This window comes from Chlorocebus sabaeus, chromosome 5 (genome assembly GCF_047675955.1).
Source record: "Chlorocebus sabaeus isolate Y175 chromosome 5, mChlSab1.0.hap1, whole genome shotgun sequence".
Taxonomy (NCBI): Eukaryota; Metazoa; Chordata; class Mammalia; order Primates; family Cercopithecidae; genus Chlorocebus; species Chlorocebus sabaeus.
The window spans coordinates 26,167,214-26,180,314 of record NC_132908.1 but is presented as its reverse complement, the minus strand read 5'-3'; the positions used below and the strand labels follow the sequence as shown (position 1 = coordinate 26,180,314).

The 13,101-nt window shown below is 47.8% G+C and overlaps 1 pseudogene; it reads left to right on the top strand.

The window, feature by feature from the left end:
* Positions 1–10,716: 10,716 nt before the first annotated feature.
* Positions 10,717–12,202, top strand: LOC103230228 (glyceraldehyde-3-phosphate dehydrogenase pseudogene; annotated as a pseudogene).
* The last annotated feature ends 899 nt before the right edge of the window (positions 12,203–13,101 follow it).

Genomic DNA, 13,101 nt, shown 5'->3' with positions numbered 1-13,101 from the left:
TGGACCAGTAGCATCAGCATCACCTGGGAGCTTATTAGAAATGCACAGTCTTGGAACCTACCCCAGACCTGCTGAATCAGAACCTGTATTTTAACAAGATCCCTGGGTGATTTTCATGTTGCTTAGAGTTTGAATGACCTTGACTTCCAAAGACAACAGCAAACAGTAGGATCAGCTAAAAGAGTTGAATGCACTGCCTAATTTAGAAAGAGAAGAGTTGGAGTGCAGAGCAGCAGGATAAGGGGCTGCTAATTTTTGAGATACCTCCTGTAGCTTTGAGTTTTAAACTGTGTGGAAGATTTATGTTGCTGAAAAAAAGTAAATCATGTACATGAATTCAAATCCCAATGCTGGTTGGGTGTGATGGCTCACGCCTGTAATTCCAGCACTTTGGGAGGCCAAGGTGGGAGGATCACTTGAGGTCAGGAGTTCAAGACGGGCCTGGCCAACATGGTGAAACCCCGTTTCTACTAAAAATACAAAAAATTAGCCAGGCATGGTAGTGGGCACCTGTAATCCCAGCTACTCAGAGAAGGCTGAGGCAGGAGAATCCCTTGAACCCAGGAGGTGGAGGTTGCAGTGAGCCAAGGTCGTGCTACTGCACTCGAACCTGGGTGACACAGCGAGATTACATAAAAAAGAAAAAAAATCTCAGTGCTACAAAAAGGAATATAAAGGCTTCCTCCTACTAGAGGCCCCCAGACTGTCCTTTGCCTTGTCAACAGTTTCTAGAGCATCCTTCCAGAACATTTCTCTGCACATCCAGCCTTTGTGTGTGTGACTATCCTGTTTATCATTTATTTTTATTTTATTTTTTGAGCTGGGGTCTCACTCTGTCACCCAGGCTGGAGTGCACTGGTGCAATCATAGCTCACTGCAGCCTCAACCTCCCAGGCTCAAGCGATCCTCCCACCTCAGCCTCCAAGTAATTTTTAAATTTTTTGTAGAGACAAGGTCTTACTGTGTTGTCCAGGCTGGTCTCGAACCTGTGGGCTCAAGTGGTCCTCCCACCTTGGCCTCCCAAAGTACTGAGATTACAGGTGTGAGCCACCACTGCTGGCCCTGTTTATTATTATTATCATTACTATTATTATTTCACACACGAGAGCACATGCAATGCACTGTTGGGCATTGTGCTATTTTCACTTAACAAGAGCTTGAAGATTGTTCCATATATGTGCATATAGATCTGCTTAATTCATTTACAGATTGCTTTTATAGGTTATTACAGGATGTGTGGTAGTGTAATTTGTTTAACTACTCCCCTATTGATGGGAAATCAGGTTGTTTACAGCCTTCTTCTATTACACACAGTGCTACAATAAGCATTTTCTAACCACAATGTAGAGTAGGGTTAAGGGGACAGAATGTCTGGGGTTGGAAACCTAGGGGTGCTGTGAAAGCCGGTATTTTCCTCTATGAACCTCAGCTTCTATAGCTGTGAAATGAGAATGAAAATGACATTTACAGTGCCTACTATGTGCACTTATATTCTAGACACAGGGGATTTGGGGATGAACAAAACCAATGTAAGTCCCTGCCTTTGTGGAGTTATATTCTTGTGGCAGGAGATAGATAATAAATAAGAAAAATTAATAAAAATAGGCCAGGTGCAGTGGCTCACGCCACTAATCCCAGCCCTTTGGGAGGCCAAGACTGGAGGATCACTTGAGGTTGGGAGTTTGAGACTAGCCAGACCAACGTGGTGAAACCCCGTCTCTACTAATACAAAAAATTAGCTGGGTGTGGTAGCACGCATCTGTAATCACAGCTACTCAGGAGGCTGAGGGAGGAGAATCGCTTGAACCCTGGAACCAGAGGTTGCAGTGAGCTGAGATTGCGCCACTGCACTCCAGCCTGGGCGACAGAATGAGATTCCGTCAAAAAAAAAAAAAAAAGAAATTAATAAAAAAGGATGATGATAATAAGTGATGAAGAAAGTGGAGCAAGAAGAGGATGGAGTGGGAGGTCTGCAATGTTAGGTAGGTGGCTGCAGATGGCCTTACTGATAAAGTGACACTTGAGTGGCATGGACCTGGAGGGGCTGAGTAGAGAGCTCTGCAAATCCTTGTGGGAAGAGCATTCCAGGGAAAGGAACACGGATGGGAAATGCACTACCTCCCATAGAGCTGCAGGCAATTAAAAGGGCTCTCTATTAGTCAGAGTTCTCTAAAGGGACAGAACTAATAGGATAGATGAATATTTGAAGGGGAGCTTATTAGGAGAATTGACTCACACAATAAGAAGTGAGGTCCCACAATAGGCCGTCTGCAAGCTGAGGAACCGGGAAGCCAGTCCAAGTTCCAAAACCTCAAAATTAGGGAAGCTGACAGTGCAGCCTTCAGTATGTGGCTGAAGGCCCGAGAGCCCCTGGCAAACTACTGGTGTAAGTCCAAGAGTCCAAAAGCTGAAGAACTTGGAGTCTGATGTTCGGGGGCAGAAGGCATCCAGCACGGGAGAAAGATGGAGGCCAGAAGATTCAGCCAGCCTAGTACTTCCATATTCTGCTGCCTGCTTTTATTCTAGCTACACTTGCAGCTGATTAGATGGTGCCCACCCAGATGGAAAGTGGGTCTGTCTGACCCAGTCCGCTGACTCAAATGTTAATCTCCTTTGGCAACACCCTCACAGACACATCCAGGATCAATACTTTGCATCCTTCAATCCAATCAAGTTGACACTCCATATTAACCATCACAAGTTCCCTGTACCTTCCACCTCCTGGGCCTTAGTCTGTCTTTGGGGATCCACACACAATAAGTAGAATCCCTCCCCTGCGTGCTGCACCTGTTCCGTCAAATGCCAGCAAGAGAGCTGCCCTGCCACGTGGCCGTGTTGAGATGGAGCTGCCCAAAGAACTGTGGTGGCTCCCTGGTGGCCTCAGATGCCCAGCCCAGTGGGGTCAGTCCTTTACCACAGGGGGGACTCTGCTCCCTTGTCTGGATCCTTCTCCTGGACAGTTGTGTGGGGGGGAGGAGGAACCAGGAGAGAGTGGGGGCTGGGAGTGCCATCTTAGGGTGAGCACACTTGGCTCACAAAGAAGGATGGCAGCATGGGCAAGCCGTGCGCAGACCTCAGCAAGGTGGGATATGTGAGAACAGCCCTCTTAGGCAGTTGTCAGCTCTCCTTCTATTTATTTATTTATTTATTTATTTATTTATTTATTTATTTATTTTTGATGGAGTCTTGCTCTGTTGCCAGGCTGGAGTGCCGTGGCGCCATTTCGGCTCACTGCAACCTCTGCCTCCTGAGTTCAAGCGATTCTCTTGCCTCAGCCTCCTGAGTAGCTGGGATTATAGGCACATGCCACCACGCCTGGCTAATTTTTGTATCTTTAGTAGAAACGGGGTTTCACCATGTTGGCCTGGATGGTCTTGATCTCCTGACCTCGTGATCTGCCTGCCTTGGCCTCCCAAAGTGCTGGGATTACAGGCATGAGCCACCGTGCTAGGCCCCCTTTTTTATTTTTATTTTTTTATTTTATTTTACTTTTTTAAATAGAGATGGGGTCTCCCTATATTGCCCAGGCTGGTCTCGAACTCCTAGGCTCAAGTGATCTTCCTGCCTCAGCCTCCCAGAGTGCTGAGATTAAAGGCATGAGCCCCCATGCTCGGCTTCAGCTCTCATTTCAGAGAGTAAGATCCATTTCAGAATTCCTCTGCAGACATCTTTAGGATGGCAATCTGGTTGGAAAAGGAAGAGAAGTGCTGCAGAGTTTGTTTCAAGGCAGCATTGGAAGACAGACATGCTGTTTAACTCAGAGTATGTTTATTTTATTTTATTATCATTATTATTATTATTTTCTTGAGATGGAGTCTTGCTCTGTCGCCCAGGCTGGAGTGCAGTGGTGCGATCTCAGCTCACTACAACCTCTGCCTCCTGGGTTCAAGTGATTCTCCTACCTCAGCCTCCCCAGTAACTGGGATTACAGGCACCCACCACCACGCCCGGCTAATTTTTGTATTTTTAGTAGAGACGGGGTTTCACCACGTTGGCCAGGCTGGTCTCGAACTCCTGACCTCAGGTGACCCGCCTGCCTTGGCCTCCCAAAGTGCTGGGATTACAGGCGTGAGCCACTGCACCTGGCTTAGAGTATGTTTATTTGAGAGGACTTGGTAAGGGGAGAGAAGAGCAAGTGGTGGGAGGGCTAAAGTACTGGGTAGGAGGGCCACCCAGTAGCATCACCATTGCTCCAGGGTCACGGGAACAGGAAGGACCCTGGTGTCCTCACTCGCCCAGCGTCGCACTCTGCCTCTAGCAGGGAGTCTAGCAGAGAGCGGCTAAGGTGGTTTGCATAGTTGCGGCCTCAGCATTGCAAAGATGACTACGAAAGGGACAGATTTGAACTTAACACCCGACACAGGGGCGGTTCAGGTCATGAGGCAGGGCCGGGTGTGGCACTAACGCCTGTAATTCCAGCACTTTCGGGGGCCAAGACGAGAGGACCAACTGAGCCCAGGAGTTTGAGACCAGCCTGGGTAACATGGTAAAGTCTGGACTCTAAAAAAATAAAAAACTTAGCTGCGCATGGTGGCACATACCTGTAGTCCCAGCTACTCCGGAGGCTGAGGCTGGAGGATCGCTTGAGCCCAAGAGTTTGAGGCTGCAGTGAGCTTCCAGTACAACCTGGACGACAGAGCAAGACCCTGTCTCTAAAAGAAAACAAAAACAAAGCAAATTAGTGAGGAAAAGACGGGCTACTCGATGGTCTTCGGAGAAATATAAAGCTGTATTCATAGTTACTAGATACCTTACTCTTTAAACCCTAGGAAACAACAGATGGATCAGAGATTTCAAAGTTAAAAATAAAGCTATAAAAGAATTAGAATAAAATGTAAATGATTAAAAAAAATTTCAATGCGAAAGGCTTTTCCAGGTGAGAAACCAAGTTCAGAAATCATAAATTTGACTAGAAAAGGTTGGGCGCTGTGGCTCATGCCTGTAATCCCAGCACTTTGGGAGGCCGAGGCGGGCAGATCACTGGAGGTCAGGAGTTTGAGACCAGCTTGGCCAACATGGGGAAACCCCCTCTCTACTAAAATATAAAAATTAGCCGGGTGTGGTGGCAGGCACCTGTAATCCCAGCTGCTTGGGAGACTGAGGCAGGAGAATCGTTTGAACCTGGGAGGCAGACATCGTAGTGGGCTGAGATCACACCGTTGCATTCCAGCCTGGGCAACAGAGACTCCATTTCAAAAAAAAAAATTTTTTTTGACTTAAAAAAATGGAAAATTGTCTATGCAGCAAAAACTACCATATACAAAATAAACACCAATAGCAAATGATTTTAAAAGTGTGTAATGCAAAGGACAGATAAGGGGTAATATCCATAAACCAAAATTAGTTCTCACAAATCAGAAAGAAAAGCACTGTGAATTCAATAGGAAAAAGAGCAGGCTGGGCTCACGTTTTCACGTCATTAGTCCCAGCACTTTGAGAGGCTGAGGTGGGAGGATTGCTTGAGCCCATGAGTTCAAGATCAACCTGGCAACATGGTGAGACTCCATCTCTACAAAAAAGTACAAAAAAATTAGCTGGGCATGGTGGTGGTTGCCCATAGTTCCAGCTACTTCAGAGGCTGAGGTGGGAGGATCACTTGAGCCCAAGAGTTTGAGGCTACAGTGAGCTGTGATTGTGCCACTGCACTCCAGCCTGTTTCAAAAAACAAAAACAAAAATGAAAACAAACTTCACATCTGTAATCCCAGCACTTTGGGAGGCCAAGGTGGGTGGATTACCTGAGGTCAGGCGTTTGAGACCAGCCTAACCAATACGGTGAAACCCCGTCTCTACAAAAATACAAAAAAACTAGCTGGACATGGCGGCAGGCACCTGTAGTCCCAGCAGCTCGGGAGGCTGAGACAGGAGAATTGCTTGTATCTGGGAGCCAGAGGCTGCAGTTACATGGCAGCTGAGATCCTGCCACTGCACTCTGGCCTGGGCAACAGAGTGGGACTGTATCTAAAAAAAAAAAGAAAAGAAAAAATAAAAGAAAACAAACAAATGAAAAAACGAGAAAAGAAAAAAGAAAAAAAAGGAAAAAGCAAAGAATGTAAGGTAAATGGAAATAAAGAAATATAAATAGCCAGTAAGTATGTGGGGAACGATACTCATCTTCTCTTATTACTGAAGGGTCTTTGCATTTTCTGTGCCTTTGCCTGTGACCCTCCTTCCCCAGGTAGCAACTGTAGCTTACCTTCAATTCCTTCAGTTCTGTGTCACTCAAAAATCTAAGGGCTATTTTGACCAGGAGCGGTGGCTCACAAAAATCACAACTTGTGTGTGTGTGTGTGTTTTGTTGTTTTGTTTTGTTTTGTTTTGTTTGAGATGGAGTCTCACTCTGTTGCCCAGGCTGGAGTGCAGTGGCGTGATCTTGATTCACTGCAACCTCTGCCTCCTAAGTTCAAGTGACTCTCCTTCCTCAATCTCTGGAGTAGCTGGGATTACAGGTGCCCGCTACCACGCCTGGCTAATTTTCTTGTATTTTTAGTAGAGATGGGGTTTCACCATGTTGGTCAGGCTGGTCATGAACTCCTGACCTCAAGTAGTTCACCTGCCTCGGCCTCCCAAAGTGCTGGGACTACAGGCGTGAGCCACCCTGCCCGGCGGACTTCTAGGCTTCTTGCTTGCGGATCTAGATTGATGGTTTTGCTAATTACTGAAATAGGGACACCAAAAGAGGATTGGGTACGGAGGACCCTGAAGGCAAGCTTGTCCTCCTGATGAGCCCCAGGGGCCTTGGAAACATCTAGGCGAGGTTGTGGAGCAGGAAGTTGGATGGATGGAATTGACTGCAAGGTGAGGTTTGGGTTGTGTATAATTGCGGGACTCATTGGTGTAGAGATGGTAACCAAGGCCAGGCACAGTGACTCACACCTATAATCCCAGCACTTTGGGAGGCCGAGGCTGGAGGATTGCTTGAGGCCAGGAGTTCGAGACCAGCCTGGGCAACATGGTGAAACCCCATCTCTATTGAAACAAACCAAAAACAAAGTCAAAGTGGGTGGGATCAATGAGGGTCAGTCTGGGGTGAGACAAAAAGAGGGCCTAGGACTCGCCTCCAGGAACCCCGATATCTAATTGCCATGTAGGAGGATGAGCCTGCAAAGGGGATGGAGGAAGGGAGGCCAGCATCATCGCAGAAGTCACAGGATTCAGCTTTGCATGAAGGAAGGAGAGTCAACGATCCTGAACACTCCTTCAGAGGCCAAGATAGATAAAGACTTAAAAACAAAAGTCCACTGGATTTAACTTTGATGTCAGAAAAAATGCTAATCCAGGGTTTCTTTACTTTGTCACTGTTGACATTTGGGCTGGATGATTCTGGGTCGTAGAGGGCTGTCCTGTGTTTTAGCAGCCTTCCTGGCTTTACTCACCAGTAGCACCCAGTCCCTAGGTTTTTTTTTTTTTTTTTTTTTTTTTTTTTACAGAGTCTCGCTTTGTCACCCAGGCTGGAGTGCAGTGCAGTTCAGTGGTACAGTTTTGGCTCACTGCAACCTCCACCTCCCAGGTTCAAGCGATTCTCCTGACTCAGCCTCCTGAATAGCTGGGATTACAGGCACATGCCACCATATCCAGCTAATTTTTGTATTTTTAGTAGAGACAGGTTTTCTCCATGTTGGTCAGGCTGGTCTCGAACTCCTGACCTTAGGTGATCCACCCTCCTTGGCCTCCCGAAATGCTGGGATTACAGGCACGAGTCACTGTGCCCAGCCTCTCCTTGCTTTTTTCACTTAAAGGTATATCCTAGAGCTCTTTTCATTACAATACATAGAAGCCTTCTTCATTATTTTATGGCAACAAAATATTCCGTTTTGTGGATTTACCATAGCTTGTTTCATCAGTTCCCTATTGATGATTCCCTAGGCTGTTTCCAGTCTTCTAAAAAGAAAGTCGATAGTACCAAGCAACACACACACACGGACACACACACACAGACGCACACATAGACACACAGACACACACAGACACACACACACAGGCACACAGACACACACACACACACAGACACACACACACACATTTTCATTCATGTCAAGTAGCTCTATAGCATAAATTCCCAGGAGTGTTCAGAAAAAGTAAAGGAAAGAAAAAAGAAAACATGAGCTATCTGATCAGGAAAAAACATCCCCAGAAATGCCAGAAATGAGACTGCTGAGTCAAAGGATAAATGCATTTGCAGTTTTGCTAGATAATGCCAAATTGTCAATCACAGGAGCGGTAGCATTTTGCACAAGCCATCAGAAATGTACTCAAGAGCCTATGTCTCCTTCACCTCAATAGAGTCAAAAGGAAAATGACAAACTAGGAAAAAATATTTGCAAGTCATAACACAAATGAACGACTATTCTGTCTAATATACAGAATGATTGACTGGGCGTGGTGGCCCACCCCTATAATCCCAGCACTTTGGGAGGCCAAGGTGGGCAGATCGCTTGAGTCCAGGAATTCCAGACCAGACTGGGCAACATAGGGAGATCCCCCATCTCTACAAATAAGTAAATAAATAAAACATTAATGAGATGGATTCAATTGCAAGTGATTGAAATACAGAAGTGAGAAGTTCCTGAGAAGGTGGAAGCAGGTGGGATTCAAGGCCAGGTGTAAGTGTAGGTGTTTGCCCCAGTTTCTTTTCTTTCTGTTTTTCTTTTTTTTGAGACAGAGTCTCGCTCTGTTGCCAGGTTGGAGCACAGTGGCAAGATCTCGGCTCACTGTAGCCTCCGACTCCCTGGTTCAAGTGATTCTCCTGCCTCAGCCTCCTGAGTAGCTGGGATTAAAGGCATGCGCCACCACACCCAGCTACTTTTTGTATTTTTAAGTAGAGATGGGGTTTCAGCATGTTGGCCAGGATGGTCTCAATCTCCTGACCTCATGATCCACCCACCTCGGCCTACCAAAGTGCTGGGATTACAGGCGTGAGACACTGCGTCTGGCCTCCAGTTTCTTTCGATTTTGCTTTGTTTTGTTTTGTTTTGAGATAGAGTCTCACTCTAACTCCCAGGTTGGAGTGCAGTGGCATGATCTTAGTTCACTGCAACCTCCACCTCCCAGGTTCAAGTGATGCTCCTGTCTCAGCCTCCTGAGTAGCTGGGATTACAGATGTCCACCACCATACCCACCTAATTTTTGTATTTTTAGTAGAGACAGGGTTTCATATATTGGCCAGGCTGGTCTCAAACTCCTGACCTAAAGTGATTTGCCTGCCTCGGCCTCCCAAACTGCTGGGATTACAGGTGTGAGCCACCGTGCCTGACCCTGCCTCAGTTTCTCCATTCATAAAATGGGGGTTCTCGAGCTAACCATGAAAGGCACCTAGCACTGTTCTTTGTCAAGTGTAACTCATCCCTTTGCTGAGGTCCAGGGCAGACTGGGCTTGGGGCCAACGGGCGGAGGCTGGCCTTGGGAACAGGCCTTGTGCACAGGTCCTCCGAGTGCAGCCTGGAGGATGGTCGGTGGCCAGTGGAGGGCCTGAGCCACTCCTGGAGCCTCACCATAGGAGAGGAAGGGAGACCTTTAGCACAGCCGGAGGAGGGGAACCTGCAGGCCTGGAGCCATCTGTTTGTGAGTCCACCCACACCCTTCTTCAGCTCCACCAAGCCCACGATGGGGACAGATTGGCCCTAAATTTAGCTAAACATCAGCCCCAGACGGAGCTTTTAAGAAGCACAGTGCACAACAGCAGCCATGAGCGCCGTCAGTGGAAGCCCCTGGTTTACAAAAGAGGAAACAGGCTGAGAAAGGGCAGGAGGCTATTTCCAGAGCCACGCTGCAGGATAGGCCTGACTCCTGCTAACAAGTGTGTATTATGGGCTGGAATGTGTCCCCCTCCAAATGTATATGTTGACATCCTAACTCCTAGTGCCTCAGAATGTGACTGTATCTGGAGATAGCGCCTTTAAAGAGGTAATTAAGTGAAAATGAGGTCACGGGGGGGGGGGGGTCCCAATCCAATATGACTGGTGTCCCTATAAGAAAAGAAGATTAGGGCTGGGCACAGTAGCTCACGCCTATAATCCCAGCACTTTGGGAGGCTGAGGTGGGTGGATTACCTGAGGTCAGGGGTTCGAGACCAGCCTGATCAATATGGTGAAATACCATCTCTACTAAAAATACAAAAATTAGCTGGGCATGGTGGCATGTGCCTGTAGTCCCAGCTATTCGGGAGGCTGAGACAGGACAATTGCTTGAACCGGGGAGGTGGAGGTTGCAGGGAGTGGAGATCACACGTCTGCACTCCAGCCTGGATGACACAGTGAGACACTGTCTCAAGAAAAAAATTAGCTGGGCATGGTAGTGAGTGCCTGTAATCCCAGCTACTTGGGAGGCTGAGGCCAGAGAATTGCTTGAATCCAGGAGGTAGAGGTTGCAGTGAGCTGAGATGGCGCCACTGCACTACAGCCTGGGTGACAGAGCAAGGCTCAGTCTCAAGAAAAAGAAAAAAAAGAAGAGGAGATTAGGACACAGACACACAGAGGGAAGACCGTGTGAAGATACAGGAAGAAGATGACCATTTAAGGCTCACTGTGGTGGCTCAAACCTATAATCCCAATACTGTGGGAGGTTGAGGCAGGAGGATTGCTTGAGGCCAGGAGTTTGAGGCCAGCCTGAGCAACACAGTGAGAGCCCGCCTTTTTTTTTTTTTTTTTTTTTTTACGACTGAGTCGCACTCTTTGCCCAGGCTGGAGTGCAGTGGTACGATCTCAGCTCACTGCAACCTCCACCTCCCGGGTTCAAGCGATTCTTCTGCATTAGCTTCCCAGCTAGCTGGGAGTACAGGCGTGAGCCACCACGCTTAGCTAATTTTTTGTATTTTCAGTAGAGACAGGGTTTCACCATGTTGGCCAGGCTGGTCTCGAACTCCTGACTTCAGGTGATCCGCCCACCTCGGTCTCCCAAAGTGCTGGGATTATAGGCGTGAGCCACCACGCCTGGCCGAGCCTGTTTCTTAAAAAAACAAAATTGGCTCTCTGCTCCTCCCATTCGACAGACAGCTGCATCTTCTCTCACATCCCTGGGACAGCATGGTGAACGTGAAGGTCAGAACCAATGGATTTGGTCGTATTGGGCGCCTGGTCTCCAGGGCTGCTTTTAACTCTGGTAAAGTGGATATTGTCGCCATCAATGACCCTTCATTGACCTCAACTACATGGTCTACATGTTCCAGTATGATTCCATCCATAGCAAATTCCACCATGCTGTCAAGGCTGAGAACGGGGAAATCCCATCACCATCTTCCAGGAGCGAGATCCCTTCAAAATCAAATGTGGCAATGCTGGTGCTGAGTCTGTCGTGGAGTCCACCAGCATTTTCACCACCATGGAGAAGGCTGGGGCTCACTTGCAGGGGAGAGCCAAAAGGGTCATCATCTCTACGCCCTCTGCTGACAACCCCATGTTCGTGATGGGCGTGAACCATGAGAAGTATGACAACGGCCTCAAGATCCTCAGCAATGCCTCCCGCACCACCAACTGCTTAGCGCCCCTGGCCAAGGTCATCCATGATAACTTTGGTATTGCCGAAGGACTCATGACCACAGTCCACACCATCACTGCCACCCAGAAGACTATGGATGGCCCCTCCAGGAAACTGTGATGTGACAGCCATGGGGCTCTCCAGAACATCATCCCTGCCTCTACTGGTGCTGACCAGGCTGTGGGCAAGGTCATCCCTGAGCTGAATGGGAAGCTCACTTGCACGGCCTTGCATGTCCCCGCTGCCAACGTGTTGGTCGTGGACCTGACCTGCCACCTGGAAACACCTGTCAAATTGTCAAATACGACGACATCTAGAAGGTGATGAAGTGGGAGTCCGACGCCCCCTCAAGGGCATCTGGGGCTACACTGAACACCAGCCTTGTCTCCTCTGACTTCAACCTCAACACCCGCTCTTCCACCTTTGATGCTGGGGCTGGCATTGTCTTCAATGACCACTTTGTCAAGCTTGTTTCCTGGTATGACAATGAATTTGGCTACGGCAACAGGGTGGTGGACCTCATGGCCCACATGGCCTCCAAGGAGTAAGACCCCTGGACCACCAGCCCTAGCAAGAGCACGAGAGGAAGAGAGAGGCCCTCACTGCTGGGGAATCCCTGCCACACTCAGTCCCCCATCACAATGAGAATCTCCCTTCCTCACAGTTTCCATGCAGACTCCCTGAAGAGGGAGGAGCCTAGGGAGCCCTGCTTTGTGTACCATCAATAAAGTCCCCTGCACTCAGTCAATAAATAAATAAACACAATTTAAAAAGATGATCATCTACAAGCCAAGAAGAGAGGCCTCAGGAGAAACCAACCCGGCCGACACCTTATTCTTGGATGTCTAGTCTCCACAATTATGAGAAAATAAATTTTTCTTGTTTAAACCTCCTAGTCTGAGGTACAGTTGTCTCTTGGTGTCCCCGGGGATTGGTTCCAGGACCTCCCACATATCAAAATCGGCAGATGTTCAAGTCTTCATGTAAAATGGTATATTATTTGAAAATAATCTATGCAGTATACTTTAAAACATCTCTAGGTTACTTAGAATACTTAATACAGGCCGGGCGCGGTGGCTCAAGCCTGTAATCCCAGCACTTTGGGAGGCCGAGACGGGCGGATCACAAGGTCAGGAGATCAAGACCATCCTGGCTAACATGGTGAAACCCCGTCTCTACTAAAAAATACAAAAAACTAGCTGGGCGTGGTGGCGGCGCCTGTAGTCCCAGCTACTCGGGAGGCTGAGGCAGGAGAATGGCGTGAACCCGGGAGGCGGAGCTTGCAGTGAGCCGAGATCTGGCCACTGCACTCCAGCCCGGGCGACAGAGCAAGACTCCGTCTCAAAAAAAAAAAAAAAAAAAAAAAGAATACTTAATACAATGCAAATGCTATGTATTTTTTATTGTATTTTATTGTATTGTATTTCTTTTTTTTTAGAGACAGGGTCGGTCTCTGTTGCCCAGGCTGGAGTGCAGTGGCACAATCATAGCTCACTGCAGCCTTGAACTCCTGGGTTCAATTGATTGTCCCACCTCCACCTCCAGAGTAGCCGTGACTACAGGTGTGTGCTACCATGCCCAGCTAATTTTTATAAATTTTTCTGAAGAGATAGGGGTCTCATTTTGTTGC